Source organism: Mauremys reevesii, unplaced genomic scaffold (genome assembly GCF_016161935.1).
Source record: "Mauremys reevesii isolate NIE-2019 unplaced genomic scaffold, ASM1616193v1 Contig128, whole genome shotgun sequence".
NCBI lineage: Eukaryota > Metazoa > Chordata > Testudines > Geoemydidae > Mauremys > Mauremys reevesii.
The window spans coordinates 37,527-52,286 of NW_024100747.1; positions in this window are offsets into that span (position 1 = coordinate 37,527).

Consider the following 14,760-nt stretch of genomic DNA (forward strand, 5'->3'; position numbering starts at 1 on the left):
GGGGGCATATGCGGGGGCTGGGCAGGGGGGGCAGAACTAACAGCCGGGCTGGGGACAGGCGGAGGTGGGGGTGCAGCGACACAGCATGAATCAATCAGGGTTTGGGGTTGGGGAGAAGCAGCAGTGGGGAGCAGTTTGTACAGATCTGTGGGATTAGATCTCACTGGTGTTTCCCAGCCAGAGCTCCTGCCACAGGGTTCCAAGTCTCCTTCCCCTGTAACTACAGGAGAGCTGGTAACCCTGTAACTGTCACAAAAAAGGTGGGGGGATGGATAGATGGGTGCAGATTGACCAAAAACATTATATAACCTTAAAAAAATCATCATTGTGTCATTCTCTTGATTTTCTTTTAAATTCCTGAGGTTGGGAGCACTGGGAGAGGCAGGCACAGGGCGGGTTTAAAAAGAGGGATTTAGACGCAAGAAGAAAAATGTGAATGAAAATAAAACAAAAATAAAGGGAGAGTCGATCAGAAATGATGGAAAACAGAAATGAAAAGAGGGACAGAAAAATATCCCTGGCAGGGGAACCAGCTGGAGGCAGCAAGAGGGGAAGGGATAAAATTAGGGGAAAGAAGGGTGCGGCCATGGGGGAAGATCAGTGACAGGGAGGGGAGGAGGGTGGGAGAGAGACAGAAAAATAAACAGGGATCAGAAGTGAGAGTTAGAAAAATGAGTGGAAAGGGACAGTATGGAAGGAAAGGGAACATTAGAGGGACAGAGATTTATTAAAAGTTCCTGAAAGTGACACTGTAACTCATTAATTCCCTATATTTATTCCTGGATGACTGTCCTGTTGTTGTGCCATTAAGAAAACTGTTCTCAGTAGCTGGGGAATCTCCTTTCCATGCTGTGGTTATTAGGGCTCCTTCTCAGCTCCATTTGCTTACCACCTTTAGTTACTTACTGTAAATAAAACATTACAAACAATTCTTCATGTTTGTTCCAGTTTACTGTCCCAGCTGCCGTTGTTGAGGACACAGTCCTGGGATTTGCTTTCTGACTTGGTTGTGTCCCCTTAGCACCCAGGAAATACTGTTCCCCTAGGAGGAGAGTTTGGGTTTACTGGGATGTGTCACTCTCCAGCCTATGCTCTGTCTCTGTCCTGTGCACACCCACGTCAATCAGGAATTGCTCAGCTGTGTTCTGTGGAGAGGAGGCTGGTTGCACAGGGTGTGATCCATGACTTGATGTTGCAGTGCTGAGCATCACAGGGCTTCATTTGTAGGCAACTAGAAAATCACAGTCTGCAACTCTGGAAAGCTGAATCAGGTGCCTGAACTCCCTATAATAATGCATGGGCATCACAGGCACCTTACAGCACGATTCACAAAAGCCAGCTCTCTAGGCGGGGAATCTGATTTAGGGTGCACTGATAATAATTTAATTTATCAATTTTATTTTCTTATTTTATTTAAGTTTAATTAATAATATTAATGATAACTAATTATCAATATTGATAATAATTAATTCTTAATATTAATAGTATGGGGTCTAGGCTCGCCAGTTTGTTTGATTAGAAGATAAAAGTTCTTGTCCCGAATCAGGCGCCACAGAATTTAGAAAGGACCCTCAGGGGTATGACAGGAAGCTCACACTGAGACAGAACTAGCCTTAAAGATTTTTTATTAAAATCAGTAATAGTAAGTAAATGGTAAAATACCCAGAGTTACAAAGTTACAATTGCATTACTGCTATTCAGAAGATACATGTGATAATATAGTATTATATGCAACAAAGCTTTGGTTAATATACTCACACCCTTCCTTGATAACCTGGTGGTAAGAGACACAGGACCAGGCTTGTGGTTCAGGTTTCTCGATTCTTGAGTGAGGGATGCAGTGCTTAGAAAGCTAATGCTACTTAGGGTTTACTTAACTAACTTAAACTTAAAAGCAAAACCTAATAAACAATACTTAGAATAAAACTTAGGGAAACGTGAAACCCAATGCCTGATGGGGCAAAACACATTGTTGCGGGTGGTTCTGGGTACAGCCTCCCCCCTCCCTCCATGAAAGCAACGGCAGACAACCATTTTGTGCCTTTTTTCCTGGATGAACTGTGTAGATGCCATACCATGGCAAGCATGGAGCCCGCTCAGCTCAAGACAGCAGTCATGAACATTGGAAACACCTCGCATATTCTTGTGCAGTTTATGCTGAACCAGAACCTGCAAAACCAGGCGAGGAAGAGGCGGTGATGGAAGCGCAGTGACGAGAGTGATGAGGACATGGACACAGAATTCTCTCAAACCATGGGCCCCAGCGCTTTGGAGATCATGTTGTTAATGGGGCAGGTTATAGCTGTGGAACGCTGATTCTGGGCCCAGAAAACAAGCAGAGATTGGTGGGAACGCATAGTGTTGCAGATGTGGGACAATTCCCAGTGGCTGCGAAACTTTCGCATGCATAATGGCACTTTCATGGAACTTTGTGACTTGTTTTCCCCTTCGTTGAAGCACCAGAATACCAAGATGAGAGCAGCCCTCACAGTTGAGACGTGAGTGGCAATAGCCCTGTGAAAGCTTGCAATGCCAGACAGCTACCAGTCAGTCAGGAATCAATTTGGAGTGAGCAAATCTACTGTGGGGGCGGCTGTGATGCAAGTAGCCAAAGCAATCACTGAGCTGCTGCTACGAAAGGTTGTGACTCTGGGAAACATGCAGGTCATAGCGGATGGCATTGCTGCAATGGGATTCCCTAACTGTGGGGGAGTGATAGATGGAACCCATATCCCTATCTTGGAACCGGAGCACCAGGGCATCCAGTACATAAACCGCAAGAGGTACTTTTCAATGGTGCTGCAAGCACTGGTGGATCACAAGGGACGTTTCACCAACATCAACGTGGGATGGCCGGGAAGGGTTCATGATGCGTGCGTCTTCAGGAGCACTAATCTGTTTAAACGGCTGCAGCAAGGGATTTACTTCCCAGACCAGAAGATAACCACTGGTGATATTGAGATGCCTATAGTTATCCTTTGGGACCCAGCCTACCCCTTGATGCCATGGCTCATGAAGCCATACACAGGCAGCCTGCACAGTAGTCAGGAGCTGTTCAACTACAGGCTGAGCAAGTGCAGAATGGTGGTAGAATGTGCATTTGGCCATTTAAAGGCGCGCTGGCGCACATTACTGACTCGCTCAGACCTCAACCAAACCAATGTCCCCTTTGTTATTGCTGCTTGCTGTGTGCTCCACAATCTCTGTGAGAGTAAGGGGGAGACCTTTATGGTGGGGTGGGAGGCTGAGGCAAATCGCCTGGCCACTGATTACTCGCAGCCAGACACCAGGGCGATTAGAAGAGCACAGCAGCAAGCGCTGTGCATCAGAGAAGCTTTGAAAATCAGTTTCATCACTGGCCAGGGTACGGTGTGAAAGTTCTGTTTGTTTCTCCTTGATGAAATCCCACCCCCTTGATTGACTCATTCCCTGTCAGCAACCCACGCTCCCACCTTTGATCACAGCTTGCTCTCTAAGGAAATAAAGTCACTATCATTTAAAAATCATGTATTCTTTAATAATTGATTATAAACATAGGAAGAGAACTGACAAGGTCCCCGGGTGGGGTTTGGGAGGAGGGAAGGAACAGGCCACTTCAAAAGTTCAAAATAATGACAGCCTTTTGCTTGGGATGTCCACTGGGGTGGAGTGGCAGGGTGCACGGAGCCTCCAGCCCCCCACCTCCCGTGTTCTTACACGTCTGGGTGAGGCTATGGAATTTGGGGAGGGGGGAGGGCAGTTATACAGGGGCTGCAGCGGCACTCTGTGATCCTGCTGCCATTCCAGAAGCTCCACCAGACACCGGAGCATGTCCATTTGCTCATGCAGCAGCCCCAATATTGCATCCCGCCTCCTCTGATCTTCCTGCCACCACCTCTCATCTCTTCACGTTCATCCCTCCTGTCCTCATGTTGGTCCTTCCTGTCCTCACATTCACTGGCATCTTTCCTGTACTTTGATACTGTGTCCTTACATTCATTCAGATGAGCTCTTTCATTGCAGGTCGATTGCATGATTTCCAAGAACATGTAATCTCCTGTGCGTTTTTTTTGCCACCTTATCTGAGATAGCCTTCAGGACGGAGGAGGAAGGCTTGAAAAATTTGCAGCTGCGGGAGGGAGGGAAAAAAGGGAGAGAACTGTTTTAAAAGATATATTTTACAGAACAATGGTTATACTCTTTCATGGTGAACAACACTATTCACATTACATAGCATATGTGATTTCAGTACAAGGTCGCATTTTGCATCTTAATATTGTGTGCCTGAGGCTTTGGTGTTAGAGATCACAGATGCAGGGCCGGGCAACAAAATTCGGCTTGCATGCAGCCATGGTAAGCCATTGTCTTTCGGCTTCTGCAACCTTCATAAAAAGCAGTGCCCTCCTTTCCCATACCAAGCAAAGCCCATTGAGTACTGCGATTTTCCTGTTAATGTGCAGCAGCAGAAACCAAACTAACCCCCCCCCCCCCATCCAATTCTCTGGGATGATCATTTACCCCTCCCCCCACCACGTGGCTGGTATCAGGGAAGATCCCTGCAGAAACCAAACTAACCCCCCCTCCTCCATTTCTGTGGGATGATCGCTTTACCCCTCCCCCCATCGTGTGGCTTGTATCAGGGAAGATCCCTGCTAGCCAAACGCAAAAAGCTCAGCACCAATGCCTTCGCCCCCGCATCCCCCACCGCTTGGCTAACTGCAGGGAAGGATTTCTTTTCAGCCACAAACAGCCCAGTAGGAATGGCCACCTCTGTCCCCTTAATTAAATTCCCATATTTCAACCAGGTTACCATGAATGATATCACTCTCCTGAAGATAACACAGTGACATAAAGAACAGATGTTGCTTGAATGCCAGCAAACACCGGGACCATACGCTGCCAGGCTTTGTCATGCAATGATACCAGATTACTTGCTACTAGCATGGCATGCTCAAGTATCCTACCAAAGAGGATGGAATAAGGCTGCAGTGCCCAGAAACCTTCTGCAAAGGCTTTTGGAATACTTCCAGGAGAGCTTCATGGAGATGTCCCTGGAGGATTTCTGCTCCATCCCCAGACACGTTAAGAGACTTTTCCAGTAGCTGTACTGGCCGTGAATGCATCCCAAGTCCTCAGGGCAAATTAATCATTAAAAAACGCTTGCTTTTAAATCATGTTTTATATTTACAAAGGTACACTCACCAGAGGTCCCTTCCATGGCTTCATTGTCTGGGATACCGCCTTGGGAGGATTGGGAGGGTACTTCAGTCAGGGTGAGAAAAAGCTCCTGGCTGTTGGGGAGAATGGAGTGTTGTGTGCTCTCTGCAAGCTCATACTCCTCCTCCTCCTCCCCCTAAGCTCCCTGTCCACAGAATCCTTGGCATAGCTGAGAGTAACCCCTTATCAAAATCCCCAGTCAGGGGTAGGGTATTGGTGGCTGCCCCGCCCCCCCCAGAATTGCATGCAGTTCCGCATAGAAATGGCATGTCTGCGGCTCTGCCCCAGACCTTCTGTTGCTTCTATAGTTTTCTGGTACGCTTGTCTGAGCTCCTTAACTTTCACGCAGCACTGATATGAGTTCCTATTGTGGCCTCTCTCCATCAAGCCTTTGGAGATTTTTTCAATTGTTTTGGCATTTCATCTTTTATAATGTAGTTCTGCTAGCACGGAATCATCTCCCCATATAGTGACCAGATCAAGTACCTCCCATACAGTCCATGCTGGTGCTCTTTTTCGATTCTCAGACAGCATAGTTACCTGTGCTGATAAGCTCTGCATGGTCACCTGTGCTCTCCACGCTGGGCAAACAGGAAATAAAATTTAAAAATTCGCAAGGCTTTTCCTGTCTACCTGGCCAGTACATCTGAGTTCAGATTGCTGTCTAGAGCAGTCACAATGGTGCACTGTGAGGCCAATACTGTCAAATTTTGTCCACACTAACCCTAATTCGAACTGGCAATGTCGATTTCAGTGCTACTCCCCTCGTCGGAGAGGAGTACAGAAATCAATTTTAAGAGCCCTTTATGTTGAAGTAAATAGCTTCATTGTGTGTACGGGAGCAGGGTTAATTCGATTTAACGCTGCTATATTTGACCTAAACTCGTAGTTTAGACCAGGCCTTTGTCTCCAACTCAGAAGGAGAGAGCAAAGTCCCCCAGCATGAAGCAGGTTCATGAGGCTGGGGGGCCCTTCCTGCTTTTCCTGAGCTGAAATGGCCCCAGGACTCCTAAGGGAAGGATGAGCTAGTGAGGGGCACTGCAGTTAGGTTGGTCATTTTGTGCTACGTGATCTGAACTCTCTTGTGCTTTATCTGGTTAAGTGAAAGAGCAATAGTGTGTTGGATGTGTGCAAAGAGTCTCTTTCTATGTATGAAATGCTTCACAACTACTGCGTGCCTCCAGAGAGAGTTCAGCTGAAAACCGGAAAGCTCTCACCTTGGCGTGGAGTTCTGGGAGACGGTGTGTTTAAGCATGCGGGAGTCTGGAGGGTCAGCTCTGCACCAGGGGGTTAGGCAGTGGGTTTCACACCTCAGATAGGGAGAGAGTCCTAAAGAATGTGCCTACAGGCCCCAAGATTGGAGCAGTGGATGGGCTCTGTTCTGGTGCCAGAGTCTTGAGGCTCAGATACTTGGATTCCCCTTACAACAGTCCGGTAGCACATAACCAGATCTGGGATACACCAGTAAACAGAAACCTTCTCATGGCCCAGCATCCAAACACCCTTAACTCTAACCATGTGGGTTCTGGTGAATATTTCTAAATGTCTGAAATATTAAATTCAGAGACATGAATGGAGAGGTCTCTCCCTCAGGGCTGTCACATCCCTTTGCCTTGGGCTGAGGGGGGTTCTTTCCTGGATGGTTCTCCTTGTTTCTGTATTTAGGGAGAGGCTCTCCCTCCAGGGCTGCCACCTCCTGCTCCCTTTGCATCGGGGTAGGAAGGTTTCTATTAATGGTTCTTCCTTGGCTGGGGTGAGGCTGTCTCCTGTTCCACATCTTCCACCATTCTCTGTGGTCAGGATAGAGCGGCTGGTGGCGTTAACCAGATACCTGTGGCCAGGAGCTGCACAGGCTGGAGAGTGACACATCCCAGTCAGGGCTGGTGCAAGGATGTTTCACGCCCTAGGCGAAACTTCTACCTTGCACCCTCCCTCATCCCCGAGCCCTGCAGCAGCTCCCCCCCCCACCGCCCTGAGGCACCCCTCTCACTGCCCTGAGGCACCCCCCCTACGGCAGCTCCTCCCCCTGGGGAGCTGTGCGGCAGCTCCCCACTCCAGCTCACCTCTGCTCTACCCCCTCCCTGAGCCCTGCGGCAGTTTCCCACCCCACCCCTGCCCTGAGGCACCTCCCCACAGCAGCTCCCCACCTGCCTTCCACACTGAGGCATCCCCCCCATGGCAGCTCCCCTCTCTGACCCGGGGAGCCATGAGGTAGCTTAGGCCAATCAGCTTAGGCACTGCAAGCCTGGGAGGCGGGAGAAGTGAAACAGCAACAGCATGCTCGGGGAGGAGGGGTGAGCTCGGGCAGTGAGTTCCCCTGCATGCCGCCCCCCCCTTACTTGCTGCAGGTGACCCTCCCTGCACCCCCCATACCTCAGCTCCCTCCGCCTAAAGGCCAGCAGCGAGCGGGGCAGCCGAAGATCCAGCCACCGCCAAAGAAAATGCCACCTCCCAAATTCTAGCACCCTAGGTTGCTTAATAAGTTGCACCGGCCCAGATCCCAGTAAACCCCAAACTCTCCTCCTAGGGGCAGGATATTCTCTATGGGGGTTGGGAGGACAGCTTTCCTAATTCCATATTTATAAAGCATCCCCACATACAGAGCTATTACACAACCACAGCAGACCCCCAATAGACCCCATCCCTGGCTGGTGCACCGCAGATGCCCAAAGACTGACCAATAATTAGCACAGGACAGGGGGTGCCACTCCCCTCCCCTCCAGACTAGTGGAGCCACCCCCCCCATCCCCAGTCAAGCTGGGCCAAGTCCCCAAATCCATCCTCTACCTTCCCCTCCCCCACACAGCCTGTGTCTCCCCCTCACTGATGCACTGCAACTACCAGGCAAGCAGGACAACGGCAGGTAAATTGATGCTGCCCCACTGCAGCTACAGCTAGTCGACCCCCCCCTCCAAACCACAACACCCCCCCCCAACCAGGGGCATCCACGTGGGTGGGGAGCAGGAATGGGGCAGCCAGCAGCCCCTGCAGCAAACGAACAAAACTCTTGCACTGGAGGTAGAGACTCGCAGCAGCCACATGGCGCTGCCGGAGGAGCGAGGAACGCGACCGGGGGGCGGCTCGAGGATCCCGAACACAAAAAAATAACAATCGCAGGGACGCAGTAATGAGTCTTCAAAGCTTTTTTAAAGCCGATTGGGTAACCGGGAGCCAATCACGCTCTCAGGAGGGAAATTAAAAAGCAAGCACCCAAAAAAAGCAGAAGCCCCGCCCCCAGGGGCGGCCCCAGAACAGGCAACATTCGCTGCAGGAGAGAAGCCGCGTGAGGCCGGCTGGGCTCTGCCTTGGCAGCTCCTGCAGCAGCCGCCGGGTGTTTCCCTTCCTGGGACTGACTCGGCTGCTGCTGGGCGGGGAGGAGCCCCCGGGAACATTGCAGCCTGCGGGCGTTTGTGTGACATGTGCCCCAGGGCCCTGTGGCTGGGGGGCATCCCCTTATCGCGGTGCTCTCGAAGGAGCAGAGTGTGTGTGTGTGTGTCTGAGGAGAGACACCCAGAATTCATTGATATATTAAATTTATGTCACTGCCAGTTTTAAGCATTTTTTTGCAATATTTATTGAGTTAAATGTTCACAATTGCACATAAATCTGGGGTTTAGCATTTCCTTCCAATTGTTCTCAATTTCAGTTTTCACAGTTGTGGGAAATTATGGGGGGATGCATCAATAGCAAGTCAGACCCCAATGATTTAATGTCAGCAGACACTGAGATTCAAAAAAGTTGAAGCTTTATAACCATGAAAACACAGATGGTCGCATCACCTGTCAAAAGATGCAGAGTCACTGTCCTTCAGTCAAACTCAAATAACTTCTCAAGCAGCCTTGTTCTTACTTTGCATATCTGTAATTATCATTTATTATCAATTGAAATATTTTTCATTGCTCTGTGTGTAGACAGCAAAAGCAACGTTTGCCAACACTTATGAATAAAAGCGAATTCTTCCAAGCTTGTGATAATAAAATCTCAGAGCTAAAAACCTTGGTTAAACTGGAATCAGTGTTTTCAAGACCCAATTCTCATTTACACTAACGCTGCTTGTCTCAGTGGAAAGGGGCTGCAGCATCACCAACTTTCATGATTTTATCATGAGTCTTGTGATATTTGTTGTGTTTGATGAAGCCCCAGCTCCTGGAAGCATGTGAGGAGGTGAGACTCTTGGCTATTGTTTTCTAAACAAAGGAAGTATCTAGTTCTCTTTGTTGCAGAGAAACACTTAAAAATTTCACCACAGTGCAGTCTAAAGCTCTGAGACACCCAGGGCCAGCTTTAGGCACCAGCCCCCCAAGCATGTGCTTGGGGCAGCACTTTCTAAGGGGCAGCACTCCTCCTCCCACCTTTTTTATTTTTATTTTCTTGCTTGAGGCGGCATTGCCAGGAGCCGGCCCTGGCGCAGCCACTTGCCCTGTCAGTGCACGAGCCAGGATCCGCACCCCCTGCCCAGCCCAGCGGCGCCCTGCACAGCCCACTCGGGGAAACACTGCGCCACCCTGGGGAGACTCAGAGTGGCAGCAGCAGCAGGACCCCTCCTTCCTCCCTGAATCCCGGGCCCTGCCTCCCTGCCTCCCTGGCTCCTCACACATTCTGGGAGCCCCTTGAGCCCAGGCTGTGGTGGCGATGAGAAGGGCTCCCAGAGTCAGCACCGCCTGGGGGGGAAAGCAAGTGGGGCAATTTTCCCCAGGCCCCAGCCCATGCAGGGACTCCCACGAGTATGTCAGAGGCTCCCCCCACCTCCGTCTTCCCCCATCCCCCGGTGTCTCAGCTGGTAAGGGGGCGGGGCTGCGAGCTGCAGCCAAGCGGTGGGAACTCAGGCCCAGCTAGAGACATGTCTGGGAGAAGGGGTAGGTGGCATGGTAAGGGGCCGGGGCCGGGGCCGGAGCTGGCCCCGACCCCATCCCCCAGCCCGAGCCCAGCCCCTCTGAGCCGGGCAACCCCCCGACCCCATCCCCCACTCCCCTGACCCCCAGCTCTGAGCCCTGCCCCTCTGAGCTGGGCTCCCCCCCAACCCCATCCCCCACAGCCATGACCCCCAGCTGTGAGCCCAGCCCCTCTGAGCCGGCCACCCCCCAACATCATCCCCCTCACAGCCCTGACCCCCAGCTCCGAACCTAGCCCCCGACCCCATCTCTGCAGAGCACTGAGCCCAGCCCCTGTGAGCCAGGCACCCCCCAACCCAGCTCCCCACCCAGCCCTGGGCAACCGCAGCACCACCCCCAGGCAGCGGCAGCCCATTGGCACCAACCATCACCATCACCCAGCAACAGCCCATTATGTAACTGCAAATGTATACATACTATTAAAGCATTAAATGTTTTTAAATAGTGTATTTTCAAATTATTACAAATTAAGTTTTGAATGTATTTCACTAGTTATTTTTTACATTTCCAAATACATGTTACTATAGTATTGCAACTTTTTTTAATGGAAGGGGCCCCTGAAATTGCTTTGCCCCAGGCCCCCTGAATCTTCTGGGCAGCCCTGCCCAGAGTGTGTGAGAAGCCAGGGCAGGGGAGGGAAGCGGGGTCCCCTGGAGCCGAGCCCGGGCTGTGGCAGCGGCGAGAGAGGCTCCCGGAGTGTGTGAGGAGGTGAGTGGCCGGCTGGGCTCGTCAGTGCTGAGCCCGTAGCCCTGCAGCCGGAGATCCTCACCTTCCTGCCCGCCGGGCCTGGGCCAGGGCACCGTGAGGCTGAAGATCAGCAGGACCTGGGGGCTCTCCAGGTCCTCGGGCGCCAGCATGTCGGGGGTGAGGGCGGTGAGCACGAACTGATCCACCTCAGACACCAGCAGCGCCACGAAGCCCAGGGAGGGACCCGTGTTCTCCATGCCTCCCTGCAGCCGCACCACCACCTGAAAGTACTTCCGCTCCGTGCTGCCCAGCAGCTCCACCCGCATGGGGACGGAGTCACAGCTGGGCCAGGGCTCGGCTGCCATGTGCTGGTAGCGGATCCCATGTTTGGTGGGGAGCCCAGTGCCGGGGTGGCAGGGTGTGTGTGTGGGGGGGAAGAGAGAGCCCAGTGCTGGGGCAGCAGGGGGTGGGGGGGCACTGGTGGGCAGGGAGGGAGAGCTCAGGGTTGGGGTTGGGGGGGCAGCCAAATTTTCTTTTGCTTGGGGTGGCAAAAAAACCTAGAGCCGGCCCTGTAGACACCAAAAGGCAAATAAAAGAATGCTTCTATTTACTATTTATTATTATTAAATCTCATTATTTTGAGGGGCTGGCCTGATTTAAGATTTTAAATGCCTGGGGTTGGCAGTGCTGTGCCAGTGAGAATTCAAACCATAAATCTCTATCAGTTACCCAAGGGAAGCCCCCTAAATGAGTGTCATCATTGATCTAACGCAGCACAGTGAACAGAAAGGGAAACGGACACCGAGGACAAGCTATGGGAACGCACAGAGCTGGGCTGTGGGCCCCAAGCAGGACATGAGCAGAGTCCCCCCCAGCCTAACAACAGCAATTCCGAGCCCCAGGACAGAACAGTCAATGGGCCCCCACTGGTGCCCGCATGCACAAGCCGCGCCCATGTGGACTCCGTCCACCTGACATTAGGGCGGTGCTGCGCCTGTGCTGGATGGTGCTCAGTGAGCTGCCCTGCTGGGCGCGGTCTTCCAGCATGGCCAAGGCTTGCACATGCCCACCCAGCTGCCTTCACTGCTGTCACTGCCGGTACCACCTCACGCACCATAGGTGCTGACTTTTAGTTTTCCTAGTGGGTGTCCCATTCCAGGTCTGCCCCCTTCCCCAAGGCCAAGACCCCACTTCACCCCACTCCACCTGCTCCTGCCCCTGCTCTGCCCCCTCCCCCTAGATCCCCTCCCCCGAGTGCTTCCCACTGGGGGAGGGATCACATGAGAAGAGCAATATCCTACACCACCTATCTCTTTCCCAACCCTACCAAGGGAGACCCGCCCCCCCTTGCATTCCCTGAGGCTTTAGAGGGGTTAATTCAGCGGTTCTCAAACTTTTGTACTGGTGACCCCTTTAACATAGCAAACCTCTGAGTGTGACCCCCCCCCTTATAAATTGAAAACACTTTTTTATATCTTTAACACTATTATAAAGGCTGGAGGCAAAGTGGGGTTTGAGGTGGAGGCTGATAGCTCGCGACCCCCGGTAATAATATGGTGACCCCCTGAGGGGTCCCAACCCCTAGTTTGAGAACCCTTGTGTTAATTTAATTTTAGCACTCTGTGTCCATTCACATGCATGTGCTATTTTGAGCATTTCAGTTTTCACAACATAGGCTCATCCCAGATTCTGGAACAAGCTCAAATGCTCAGTTTGTGGAGTATGTACATAAGCTATAGTAAAGACAAACCCACAGTAACCGTCTCCAGTTTGTGAGGGACCCCATGGAGCCAGTCTCTAGGAAACAGATAAATGCATGGAGGTTAAGTCCATTAATGGCTATTAGCCATGATGGATAAGGGATGGTGTCCCTAGCCTCTGTTTGTCAGAAGGTGGAGATGGATGGCAGGAGAGAGCTCACTGTTAGGTTCACTCCCTCTGGGGCATGCAGCTGCATGCTTTGTGTATGCGTAGGGATGGCACTGACTCTCTTGTATGAAATCTCTCTCAGAGGCAAATTTCTACTGTAATTTTGACTAAACATAGATATACAGTAGCGATAACCCCAAGATATCTTATAAGTACATCATACACCAAAGAATTATGATTTAAAACCAGATATGTTTGGGGTTCTTTTTATTTTTTGTTTCTGAGCCTTTAGAGGTGCATGACATTCATATTTTCACTTTTTTTCCAAAACCACAAGTTACATTTTTTTATTGATATACTTAGTGAAAACTCTGATTCTTGAGCAATCATTTGACCCCAGAAGCTTGTGTTTTCAGAATAAAAACACCAAATGCTGCCACCCCATGGTAAAATTGTAAGAGTTGGTAACACTGGTTATTTGTGTTTGGCTATCTAGACACACATGACATCGGTATCAATGACAATTGCACTGAATACAGCTAAGGACACAGTAACATTTTTTTTCTAGATACAGGCCTTAGTTTGCAAGCTGAAATTGCAGCCATTGACTGATTGTTAGCTCTCCAAAATGGCCTTATGTTCCAATGACAATTAATACCATTTTGGACTTCCAATATTATGAACTTTTCATACCTTTTAATTAAAAATAATAAACCCAATGTCTGTAACTAATTCTCCCATTCTACGAACACTGAAGCGCATGCTTTTTGGAGGTAGTTGCCCTGGGACATCTGTAAGGTGTTCAGTAGATGCTGCCAGGCTTATGGGCTGAGGACGTCCTGATTTTTTGTACCTCAGAGGTGGCAACCCTATTTCAAAGCCTTTTGTCTTCGGTAAATATTTTCATTAAGATACATTTCAGCGCTGTCCTTCATTCTGACAAGTTTACTTATTTTCCCTTCCAAACGGGGGCATTATTTGCTGTTGGCAGGTGCCTCTCCAACCTTGGTTCCCCAGCCCCCCAAATTTTCATAGCTCCTCGCCAGGGGTTGTGTGAAAAACAGCCATCTGTCAGATTTAGCCATCAGGTTTAGCTACCAGTGGTGGTTTCAGATACTATCAATATCACGTCTTGCTTTCCTATCTGAATTAACTACCCCCAACTTTCCACATGGGTATCTCATGCAGAGGGCCCTGCCTGCCGCATTCCTCCTCACCCCCGAGACCCCCTCCACCTGCCACTCGCCACATCCTTCCTCACCCCCTGCCCCTGTGAAACACCCACCTGCTGCTCGCTGTGTGCCTCCTCACCTCCACCCCTCCCCTGTGAGATCCTCCTCCACTGCTCTCCATGTCCCTCCTCTCCTCCACCATCCCCGCAAGACCGCCCCACACACCCTGCCCCTCCTCTCATCCACCCGCCTACCCGCGAGATGCCTCTGCCCATCACTCACTGTGTTCCTCCTCTCCTCCATCCCCTTGCCTGTGAGACCCCCCCTACATCGCTCATTATGACCCTCCTCTACTCCACTTCCCTGTGAGACCCATAGGCGCCGACTCCATGGGTGCTCCAGGGAAAAATTGGTGAGTGCTCTGCACTCCGGTATCGGCAGCTCCCCGCCCTGCCCCAGCTCACCTCTGCCTCTGCTCCACCTCCTCCCCTGAGCGCGCCGTATGCCCTCTTTTTCCCCCAGCTCCCAACGCTTGCGCCGTGAAACAGCTGTTTCGAGTGGCAAGTGCTGGGAGGGAGGTGGGAGAACATGGTGTGCTTGGGGAAGAGGCGGGGCTGGGGTGGGGATTTGGGGAAGGGGATGAAATGGGGGTGGTGCAGGGGAAGGGAAAGGGTGGAATCAGGGCAGGGCCAGGGGCAGTACAAGGACCCACCGGTGGTGGGGAAAGTTGGTGCCTATGACCCCCCCACTGCTGTGTCCAATGCTGTCCTCACACTGGCAGGAGAGTGACGCAGAGAGTGGTGGCGGCTGAGCAGGGAGGGGGCAGGGCCTGGGATGAAGTGGGGGTGGAATGTGGATGCAAGAAGTGGGACAGGGAACTAGCCTCCCTCAGGGGAAGCTTTGCCCACCCAAGGCCGGCGCTAGGTTTTTTGCCACCCCAAGCA